Source organism: Salvelinus fontinalis, chromosome 3, assembly GCF_029448725.1.
Source record: "Salvelinus fontinalis isolate EN_2023a chromosome 3, ASM2944872v1, whole genome shotgun sequence".
NCBI lineage: Eukaryota > Metazoa > Chordata > Actinopteri > Salmoniformes > Salmonidae > Salvelinus > Salvelinus fontinalis.
In genome coordinates this window covers 2,135,442-2,146,011 of record NC_074667.1, presented here as the reverse complement: position 1 = coordinate 2,146,011, position 10,570 = coordinate 2,135,442, and positions in this window count along the sequence as shown.

Sequence of the window (10,570 nt, the reverse complement as noted above, 5' to 3'; positions counted from 1 at the left end):
CATTTTTGACCCACTGGAATTGTCATACAGCGAATTATAAGTGAAATAATCTGTCTGTAAATATTTGTTGGAAAAATTACTTGTGTCATGCACAAAGTAGATGTCCTAACTGACTTGCCAAAACTATAGTTTGTTAACAAGAAATTTGTGGAGTGGTTGAAAAACGAGTTTTAATTACTCCAACCTAAGTGTATGTAAACTTCTGACTTCAACTGTACATAGATAGTTAGCAGTTTAGCTAATGGGCTAATAGATAATGGAGTTTGTATGTGCTTGTATGAGAACCTGCTACAACACAGGTACGTTCATACACAACAACCAAACACAAGAATCTGCCATTTTGGGTAGTTAGTTTAGAACATGTTTCCGCTGTAATGTGGACATTCACTCATTAGGCTAATCACTAACGGGCTAATTGTAGTGCATCAGAAAACACCTGCAGTACAACACAGACACAACAGGCCAAGTACAGCAACATTTTACAGAACACACTGCTGTTCAGTTTGTCCCTAATCCCCATCCATACAAAACACCTCTAAAAACAGGTAATTCCCCCTAGCATCTTCTGTTTTCGAACATTTCCTTTAAAATGCAGAGGTGAGTAAGACTTCCAATGTGCAATACACATGGCAAATAAACTTCAAACTTGGTAAAGTATAAAAAAAAAAAAAAGTATTTCACATAATGATGCCTTTAGAAGTTCGGATCAATTACAAAACGTGTTCAGACTAGTCTACCTTCTCATCAGCCAGTTGACTGTGCTCATTGTATTGCAGACACTGTAGAAAACAGAGCAGGTTGACTGGACTCTGGGGCTTCTATTGTGTGCAGGCTACTGCTATCTAGTGGTGCGAGGCTCCATTGCACAACCAGGGTATCTATTTCTCCCAGGCCAGAGACTGACCCCTATTACAAAGCCTATAACCAGTTACATTTCTCAATAGTCCACACTTGGCATAAATAGTGAGAGAAGAGTACAGCCAACAATGTTCCATTAGGTTACAATAGAGTTTCATTAGAATGCTCATCATTTAATGCTACAACTCGCCTAAGAACTGATGCTGAAAAACATGCTCTCTCTCTCTCTCTCTCTCTCTCTCTCTCTCTCTCTCTCTCTCTCTCTCTCTCTCTCTCTCTCCCGTTCTCTCTTTCTGTAACTCTGTCGCTCTCTCTCCCATGTTCTCTTCCTCTCTCCCGCCAGCTACCCAGCTGAAGTGTGACTGTGACAGCAGCAGTTCAGTGCAGCAGTGGTGGAGGGAGGGATGGCGGGATGGAGGCACGGAGGGATGAGATAGATGAGTGATGAGGCAGTGTTTGGGTTAATGACAGGACGGGGTGTTAAACCTGAAGTGTTTAATTAACGCTACAATGGGCCTGCCTGTAACCCTGCCGCCCATTCTGCCTTGATTGAGACCTCAGTCCTCACACGCACATGCGCGCGAATGCACTTGCACGCACACACACACCTCCTGCTGTACGATCAGCAAAAGGAGGGAGGAGAGAGGAGGGGGGAGCGAGGAGCGAGGGGTGGAAGGGAGGTAAAGTGATAATGCTCCGCCACAAACACAAGATTGCTTTTTTTTCTCCCTCTAAACTCCATTTTCCGGGTCACTGCTATTGAATTCATTACTGTCTATGAAGAAGACATTGGGGTGGAGGAAGGAATAATGCTCTCTCTCTCTCTTTCTCTCTCTTCCCCTCACTGAGGAGTTGTGTGACTAGAGAGAGCTAGGGGCCAGGGGCCTAGGAGAAGGAGATGGACGAAGGAGGAGGAGAGAGGAGAGTAGTTTAATATGTGACATCTTTATCTAGTTTTAATTTCGGTCATAAATATTGAATGGTTTATTTGCTCATCTGCAGCTGTCTGCTCTGCTCTCCACCTCTCTCTCTCTCTCTCTCTCTCTCTCTCTCTCTCTCTTTCTCTCTTTCTCCCTCTCTCGCTTTCCCTCTCTCTCTCTTTCCCGCTCTCTCTCAATCGCTCACTCATTCCCCCCCTCTCTCTCTTTCACTCTCTCTCTTTCCCCCTCTCTCTCTATCTCTCTCACTCTCTCTCTCTGACTCTGCCTCTCTCTTTCTCGCTCTCTCCGTTATTTAATTTGTTCTATCCTAGCAGCATCTCTCCAGTCTGTTTTATTCTCTTTCTCTTCCTCCAGGCCAAGCCGAGGCAATAGCATTAGATAACGATTTTTCTATTTTCAAATGAACTCAAAATGGACTTAGCAGATAGAAACAGGAAAAGCCAGCCTCTGGTACAACTCTATAGATTAATATGAATAAACAACTGTTTTAAAATTGCTACATGACCAAATAGTGAATCCAATAGGCCACCCATCTCGTAAGAGAATAGAGGGAGGGAGGGATGGAGAGATGGAGGGATGGAGTAGTAGTAGTAGTACTTCCTTGGTCTTGGGAGGATGGAGTCTGCTCTTTTCTATCCGAAGCGCGACAGCGCTTTCCGCCACTAGCGCTTCCCCCTGTGAGGGGTGACAGTGTGCATTCTGGGAGATCATCTGCTTCCTCCCCTCAGTCCCCCAGTGAGTCAATAGGCGCCGTATGACAGCAGCTCACCCATCACCCGGCACCCGGCGCGGCGACTGGGGCTGCTGCTAGAAATTTGCTTAAGGCCCATACCAATTAACTTCAGCCTGTCACGCCGGATACGAGCCGGACACGGGCAGCCAATGGGTGAGGGCCCTGTGTGCCTATTTGGCTGGCTGTCAGTCTGCCTCGGTGCGGACACAGAAGAGAAGAAGGGAAAGCTCAGCTGTTCTATGGATGGAAGAGAGAGGGAGAGAGAGAGGGAGCGGGAGAGGGTGAGAGAAAGAGAGAGAGACACACACAGAGACAACGAGGGAGAGTAAGAGATAAAGGGAGAGAGAGAGAGCGAACGACAGAGACAACGAGATCGAAAGAGAGTCAAAGAAAGAGATCAGTGGAGGGGAGGAGTGAAAAGGAGGCGTTTCTTCTCTTGTTAAAGGGTATAAATCTGCAGCGATTCAGGCCTCTCTCTCTCTCTCTCTCTCTCTCTCTCTCTCTCTCTCTCTCTTGGTCGGTCTCGGTCTCCCTCCTTAATGATGATGTCAATCTGTGAAAAGGCTTGGCACACATTGGAGCTGTCAGAGGCCCATCCATCAGATAGGGGTTTGTCAAAGGAGCCAGGCTGCACAGCTCAGAGTAACGAGGCGGGCACAATGACAGCAAGCCCCCATTTGCATAGAAAATGACCCTCTTCTCTTTGGGAAAGTGATAGCAAGGATGAAGGGGATGGAGGGTGTGTGGGAAAGGGGGGAAAGGGGGGAAGGGGGGGAAATAAAGAGAGTGTTTTCGGCCATTGTGGGTGTTTGTTGTTGAAGTGCCTTGTTGTGAGTCAGTGGGAATGGTTGTTGAAGTGCCTTGTTGTGAGTCAGTGTGAATGGTTGTTGAAGTGCCTTGTTGTGAGTCAGTGTGAATGGTTGTTGAAGTGCCTTGTTGTGAGTCAGTGTGAATGGTTGTTGAAGTGCCTTGTTGTGAGTCCGTGTGAATAGCGTGAGTGTTGACTGGGATAGAAAAGGATAGGTCTTTGATGATTTCTCTCTTTCATTTCAAAGTGGAGACTGAGAACGATAATAGTTTGGATGTTTGTTGCTGTTTCAAAATGTTTATTTGTTTCATCCTCAGCTAATGTGTGGCTGTAGCTATCTCTATATATGTCAATTCTACTAATCATATAACTTGATTAGGTTGATTAATTTTAGGTTGATTAATTTTGTGATAAATCCAAGCCCAGTAGTTTATGTTTAGAGTGGTTGCCTCACCTCCACATCCCCATAACACAGAGGTACCACGCACCATCGGGGCCCCAGCCCCTCACGTGCGCTTTGTCCGCTTTCTTTTCTCGCCCAAATGAGACACTGATGAATCAGGTGGGTTTTTCAACTTGGTTTTATGAACTACTCGAAGACTACACACTGACTTCATCTGCTAAACAAACACACCCACACACCCACACACACTGCTACCTCTACAGCTACCGTCCCTCCCACTGTGTGCTGGGAAGACAATGGTTAAAGCTACACATTAACCCAGTCTGTTGTAGTGGCTATTCAGACACTAGTGCCATCTGGTCTGACTGGATTGTCCTTCTCTCTTCAGAGAGGGGACAGTGAGCGTCAGATCACCTGCAGGGATAGGGCAGAGTACATTACAAAGTGCTGGTCTGTAATGAAAGTGTGTGTGGGTTTGGGGGGGGGGGGGGGGTGTTGAGGTGGTGTGTGTGTGTGTGCGTGCGTGCGTGCGTTCATGCGTGTGTGCGTGCGTGTGTGTGTGTGTGTGTGTGTGTGTGGGTTTGGGGGGGGGGGGGGGTTGAGGTGGTGTGTGTGTGTGTGTGTGTGTGTGTGTGTGTGTGTGTGTGTGTGTGTGTGTGTGTGTGTGTGTGTGTGTGTGTGTGTGTGTGTGTGAAAGAGACAAAAAGAGCGAAAAGGGCGAAAAAGAGGGAGTGGATGTGAAAGGGGGCACGTGCGTTGGCCCTAACTCTGTTTGCCCCTGTGTGGATAGTGGTGGGGGTCCTCCTGTTCCTCCTCCTGAACAGAGCCAGGGGACAGTAAAGGTGTCAGCACCATGATGGAAAGAGTGCTCCTCCACGGGACATCAGCAGCTGCCAGCCAGCTTTCCAGCAGCTTGGCCCTGCATGGTCCCCCTGGTCACTCCACACTAGCCAGTGGTCTGGCCAGAGGTAGGACTGGTTAAGATAAAGGACCGTAAGGGCTGGACACTCTATTGGTCTAGAGGAGTCAAGAGGTTGGAGGTCAGTGTGAGGAAGGTCAGATTATAGGTGCTTGAGTGCACGCACAAAAGCATAGACACACACACTTCTGAAATACAAGTGCTGCCTACAGCTGTGATGCAGCTGCTCAGATTAGCTGAAGTCAGGCCACCAGGACAATTATCATGGAGTGAAATTAAAAGCCATACCATGGATACTATTAATACAGCCTAAAACAGGAACTCTCCAAATCTTGTGACATGCAATACGCTGAACAATGTCTCGTTATACAGTTCTAACCAAGTTGAGCACGTAGCTTTATCTTCCCCAAACAACGTATTTTGGACTAGAACGGTCACCATCGTCAGCAGTACCTCCTTTACAGTGGTCAAATCTAAACAAACACTCCAACACTACCGCTGCACCAGCAACAATGGCTGGTTCGTAACTACCCTTTAAATCAAGCTTTATGAGCACAAACCTCTGTCCAAATCTCTCTTCAGTTGGATAGTTCACCTTACACGAGTCCAGTGGATGAATTGTGTGTGTGCGTGTGTGTGTGTGTGTGTGTGTGTGTGTGTGTGTGTGTGTGTGTGTGTGTGTGTGTGTGTGTGTGTGTGTGTGTGTGTGTGTGTGTGTGTGTGTGTGTGTGTGTGTGTGTGTGTGTGTGTGTGTGTACGTGCGTGTGCATGTTTGAATAGGTAGCATCATTAATCACATGCATGCCAGAAAAGACAGTTAAAAGCCTACTAGACAGTACACTTGGCAGACTTCCTTATTACATTGTCATGGACCAATAAGCATCAAGCCCCAATCCCGCTTTCATCCAATCAAACAGCTGGCTTCCCCTGGTCGTTAGGGAGGCGACGAATCAAAACGCTCCCTACTCGGCCCGTTGCCCGGCGCCGCCTAATCTCACCAATGGGAGCACTGCGCTCTTGTAATCCAATTATATAGCAGATAAGCGATTTGTTAGACACTGTGTGTCGGTCTGGCAGCTAGCCAATATGGTGGGTCTGTCTGGTTGGTAATAGCGTGGCTGGGGATAGGAGCGGATAACGAGCACAGGAATAGAGAATGAAAACACAGACACAAGAGCAGGATGATACAACAGGAGGGTGTAATGTCTGAGCAGCAATAGCAGGATCAGTACATTTTCACGCAGCGTTTTTCCATTGGTCTTTTGGAGAACGAGTCTCATTGATGCCATGCTGCATGATGACTATAGCACAGGGACTAATAGGCTGATTATTGGGTTGTAACAGCAGGTTGACCAGCTCATCGTGGGAACACCCCCTGTGTTAATTAGGAGAACAGTTGTAGAAGCAAAATGCATGATTTCTGCATGTTAATTCCACCACGGGCCTGCTGTGAAAATTGGTGGATATGTGCATAATATATGGCTAATCAAATCAAAACAATGTTTATTGGTTGCGTTCACGGATTTGCCGATGTCATCGCGGGTGAAGCGAGGGGCTTGTGTTTCTCGCTCCAACAGTTCAGTAATACCTAGCAACAATAAAGTAAATACACACATAATCCAGAAAAATTAAGAAATTAAGAAATATCAGAATGAGTAATATCAGAGAATATAAATATATAACGTGCATATATATAATGTATACAATGGTGTGTACAGACTGAATGGACAGTGTATGATCAGAAAAGGTGGCTACGTCAGTAGTTATATAGGATAGAGCCATGACTAGAATACCGTATATACATATAAAGTGAGGAAAACATTATGTAAACATTATTCAAGTGACTAGTGTTCAATTACTCTATGTACCATGCCTTCGGAAAGTATTCAGACCCCTTGACTTTTCCACATTTTGTTAGGTTACAGATATATTCTAAAATGTTTTTAATCTTTTTTTCCCCCTCATCAATCTGCACACAATACCCTATAATGACAAAGCAAAAACAGAACGTTTATCAATTTTTGCTAATTTATACAATATAAAAACTGAAATATCAAGTATTCAGAACCTTTACTCAGTACTTTGTTGAATCACCTTTGACAGCGATTACGGTCTCGAGTCTTCTTGGGTATGACGCTATAAGGTTGACACACCTGTAAGGTTGACACACCTGTATAAAACCTGTAGTGTTTTAGTACTATATCTCTTGACACAATGATGAAAATAATCATGGCCTCTAAACCTTCAAGCTGCATACTGGATCCTATTCCTACTAAACTGCTGAAGGAGCTGCTTCCTGTGCTTGGCCCTCCTATGTTGAACATAATAAACAGCTCTCTATCCACCGGATGTGTACCAAACTCACTAAAAGTGGCAGTGATAAAGCCTCTCTTGAAAAAGCCAAACCTTGACCCGGAAAATATAAAAAACTATCGGCCTATATCGAATCTTCCATTCCTCTCAAAAGTTTTAGAAAAAGCTGTTGCGCAGCAACTCACTGCCTTCCTAAAGACAAACAATGTATACGAAATGCTTCAGTCTGGTTTTAGACCCCATCATAGCACTGAGACTGCACTTGTGAAGGTGGTAAATGACCTTTTAATGGCGTCAGACCGAGGCTCTGCATCTGTCCTCGTGCTACTAGACCTTAGTGCTGCCTTTGACACCATCGATCACCACATTCTTTTGGAGAGACTGGAAACCCAAATTGGTCTACACGGACAAGTTCTGGCCTGGTTTAGATCTTACCTGTCGGAAAGATATCAGTTTGTCTCTGTGAATGGTCTGTCCTCTGACAAATCAACTGTACATTTCGGTGTTCCTCAAGGTTCCGTTTTAGGACCACTATTGTTTTCACTATATATTTTACCTCTTGGGGATGTTATTCGAAAACATAATGTTAACTTTCACTGCTATGCGGATGACACACAGCTGTACATTTCAATGAAACATGGTGAAGCCCCAAAATTGCCCTCGCTAGAAGCCTGTGTTTCAGACATAAGGAAGTGGATGGCTGAAAACTTTCTACTTTTAAACTCGGACAAAACAGAGATGCTTGTTCTAGGTCCCAAGAAACAAAGAGATCTTCTGTTAAATCTGACAATTCATCTTGATGGTTGTAAAGTCGTCTCAAATAAAACTGTGAAGGACCTCGGCGTTACTCTTGACCCTGATCTCTCTTTTGACGAACATATCAAGACTGTTTCAAGGACAGCTTTTTTCCATCTACGTAACATTGCAAAAATCAGAAATTTTCTGTCCAAAAATGATGCAGAAAAATTAATCCATGCATTTGTTACTTCTAGGTTAGACTACTGCAATGCTCTACTTTCCGGCTACCCGGATAAAGCACTAAATAAACTTCAGTTAGTGCTAAATACGGCTGCTAGAATCCTGACTAGAACCAAGAAATTTGATCATATTACTCCAGTGCTAGCTTCCCTACACTGGCTTCCCGTTAAGGCAAGGGCTGATTTCAAGGTTTTACTGTTAACCTTTAAAGCGTTACATGGGCTTGCTCCTACCTATCTTTCCGAGTTGGTCCTGCCGTACATACCTGCACGTACGCTACGGTCACAAGACGCAGGCCTCCTAATTGTCCCTAAAATTTCTAAGCAAACAGCTGGAGGCAGGGCTTTCTCCTATAGATCTCCATTTTTATGGAACAGTCTGCCTACCCATGTGAGAGACGCAGACTCAGTCTCAACCTTTAAGTCTTTACTGAAGACTTATCTCTTCAGTAGGTCATATGATTGAGTGTAGTCTGGCCCAGGAGTGTGAAGGTGAACGGAAAGGCTCTGGAGCAACGAACCGCCCTTGCTGTCTCTCCAGGGCCGGTTCCCCTCTCTCCACTGGGATTCTCTGCCTCTAACCCTGTTACTGGGGCTGAGTCACTGGCTTGCTGGTGCTCTTTCATGCCGTCCCTAAGAGGGGTGCGTCACTTGAGTGGGTTGAGTTACTGACGTGAACTTCCTGTCTGGGTTGGCGCCCCCCCTTGGTTGTGCTGTGGTGGAGACCTTTGTGGGCTATACTCGGCCTTGTCTCAGGATTGTAAGTTGGTGGTTGAGGATATCCCTCTAGTGGTGTGGGGGCTGTGCTTTGGCAGAGTGGGTGGGGTTATATCCTTCCTGTTTGGCCCTGTCCGGGGGTTTCTTCGGATGGGGCCACAGTGTCTCCTGACCGCTCCTGTCTCAGCCTCCAGTATTTATGCTGCAGTAGTTTATGTGTCGGGGGGCTAGGGTCAGTTGGTTATACCTGGAGTACTTCTCCTGTCTTATCCAGTGTCCTGTGTGAATTTAAGTATGCTCTCTCTAATTCTCTCGTTCTCTCTTTCTCTCTGAGAACCTGAGCCCTAGGACCATACGTCAGGACTACCGGGCATGCTGACACCTTGCTGTCCCCAGTCCGCCCGGCCTTGCTGCTATTCCAGTTTCAACTGTTTCTGCCTGCGGTTACGAAACCCCTACCTGTCCCAGACCTGCTGTTTTCAACTCTTAATGATCGGCTATGAAAAGCCAACTGAGATTTATTCCTGATTATTATTTGACCATGCTTGTCATTTATGAACATTTTGAAAATCTTGGCTCTCTCTAATTTTCTCCTTCTCTCTTTCTTTCTCTCGGAGGACCTGAGCCCTAGGACCATACGTCGGGACTACCGGCCGTGGTGACTCCTTGCTGCCCTCAGTCCGCCTGGCCTTGCTGCTATTCCAGTTTCAACTCTTCTGCCTGCGGTTATGGAACCCCTACCTGTCCCAGACCTGCTGTTTTCAACTCTTAATGATCGGCTATGAAAAGCCAACTGAGATTTATTCCTGATTATTATTTGACCATGCTTGTCATTTATGAACATTTTGAAAATCTTGGCTCTCTCTAATTTTCTCCTTCTCTCTTTCTTTCTCTCGGAGGACCTGGGCCCTAGGACCATGCGTCGGGACTGCCGCCCGTGGTGACTCCTTGCTGTCCCCAGTCCGCCTGGCCTTGCTGCTATTCCAGTTTCAGCTGTTCTGCCTGCGGTTATGGAACCGCCACCTGTCCCAGACCTGTTGTTTTTCAACTCTTAATGATCAGCTATGAAAAGCCAACTGAAAATTATTCATGATTATTATTTGACCATGCTTGTCACTTATGAACATTTTTGAACATCTTGGCATAGTTCTGTTATAATCTCCACCCGGCACAGCCAGAAGAGGACTGGCCACCCCTCATAGCCTGGTTCCTCTCTAGGTTTCTTCCTAGGTTTTGGCTTTTCTAGGGAGTTTTTCCTAGCCACCGTGCTTCTACACCTGCATTCTAGCTGTTTGGGGTTTTAGGCTGGGTTTCTGTACAGCACTTCGAGATATTATCTGATGTACGAAGGGCTATATAAAATAAAATTGATTGATGATGACTCCTTGCTGTCCCCAGTCCACCTGGCCGTGCTGCTGCTCCAGTTTCAACTGTTCTGCATGCGGCTATGGAACCCTGACCTCTTCACCGGACATGCTACCTGTCCCAGACTTGCTATTCTCAACTCTCTAGAGACAGCAGGAACAGTAGAGATACTCTTAATGATCGGCTCTGAAAAGCCAACTGACATTTACTCCTGAGGTGCTGACTTGTTGCACCCTCAACAACTACTGTGATTATTATTATTTGACCATGCTGGTCATTTATGAACATTTGAACATCTTGGCCATGTTCTGTTATAATCTCCACCCGGCACAGCCAGAAGAGGACTGGCCACCCCTCATAGCCTGGTTCCTCTCTAGGTTTCTTCCTAGGTTTTGGCTTTTCTAGGGAGTTTTTCCTAGCCACCGTGCTTCTACACCTGCATTCTAGCTGTTTGGGGTTTTAGGCTGGGTTTCTGTACAGCACTTCGAGATATTATCTGATGTACGAAGGGCTATATAAAATAAAATTGATTGATT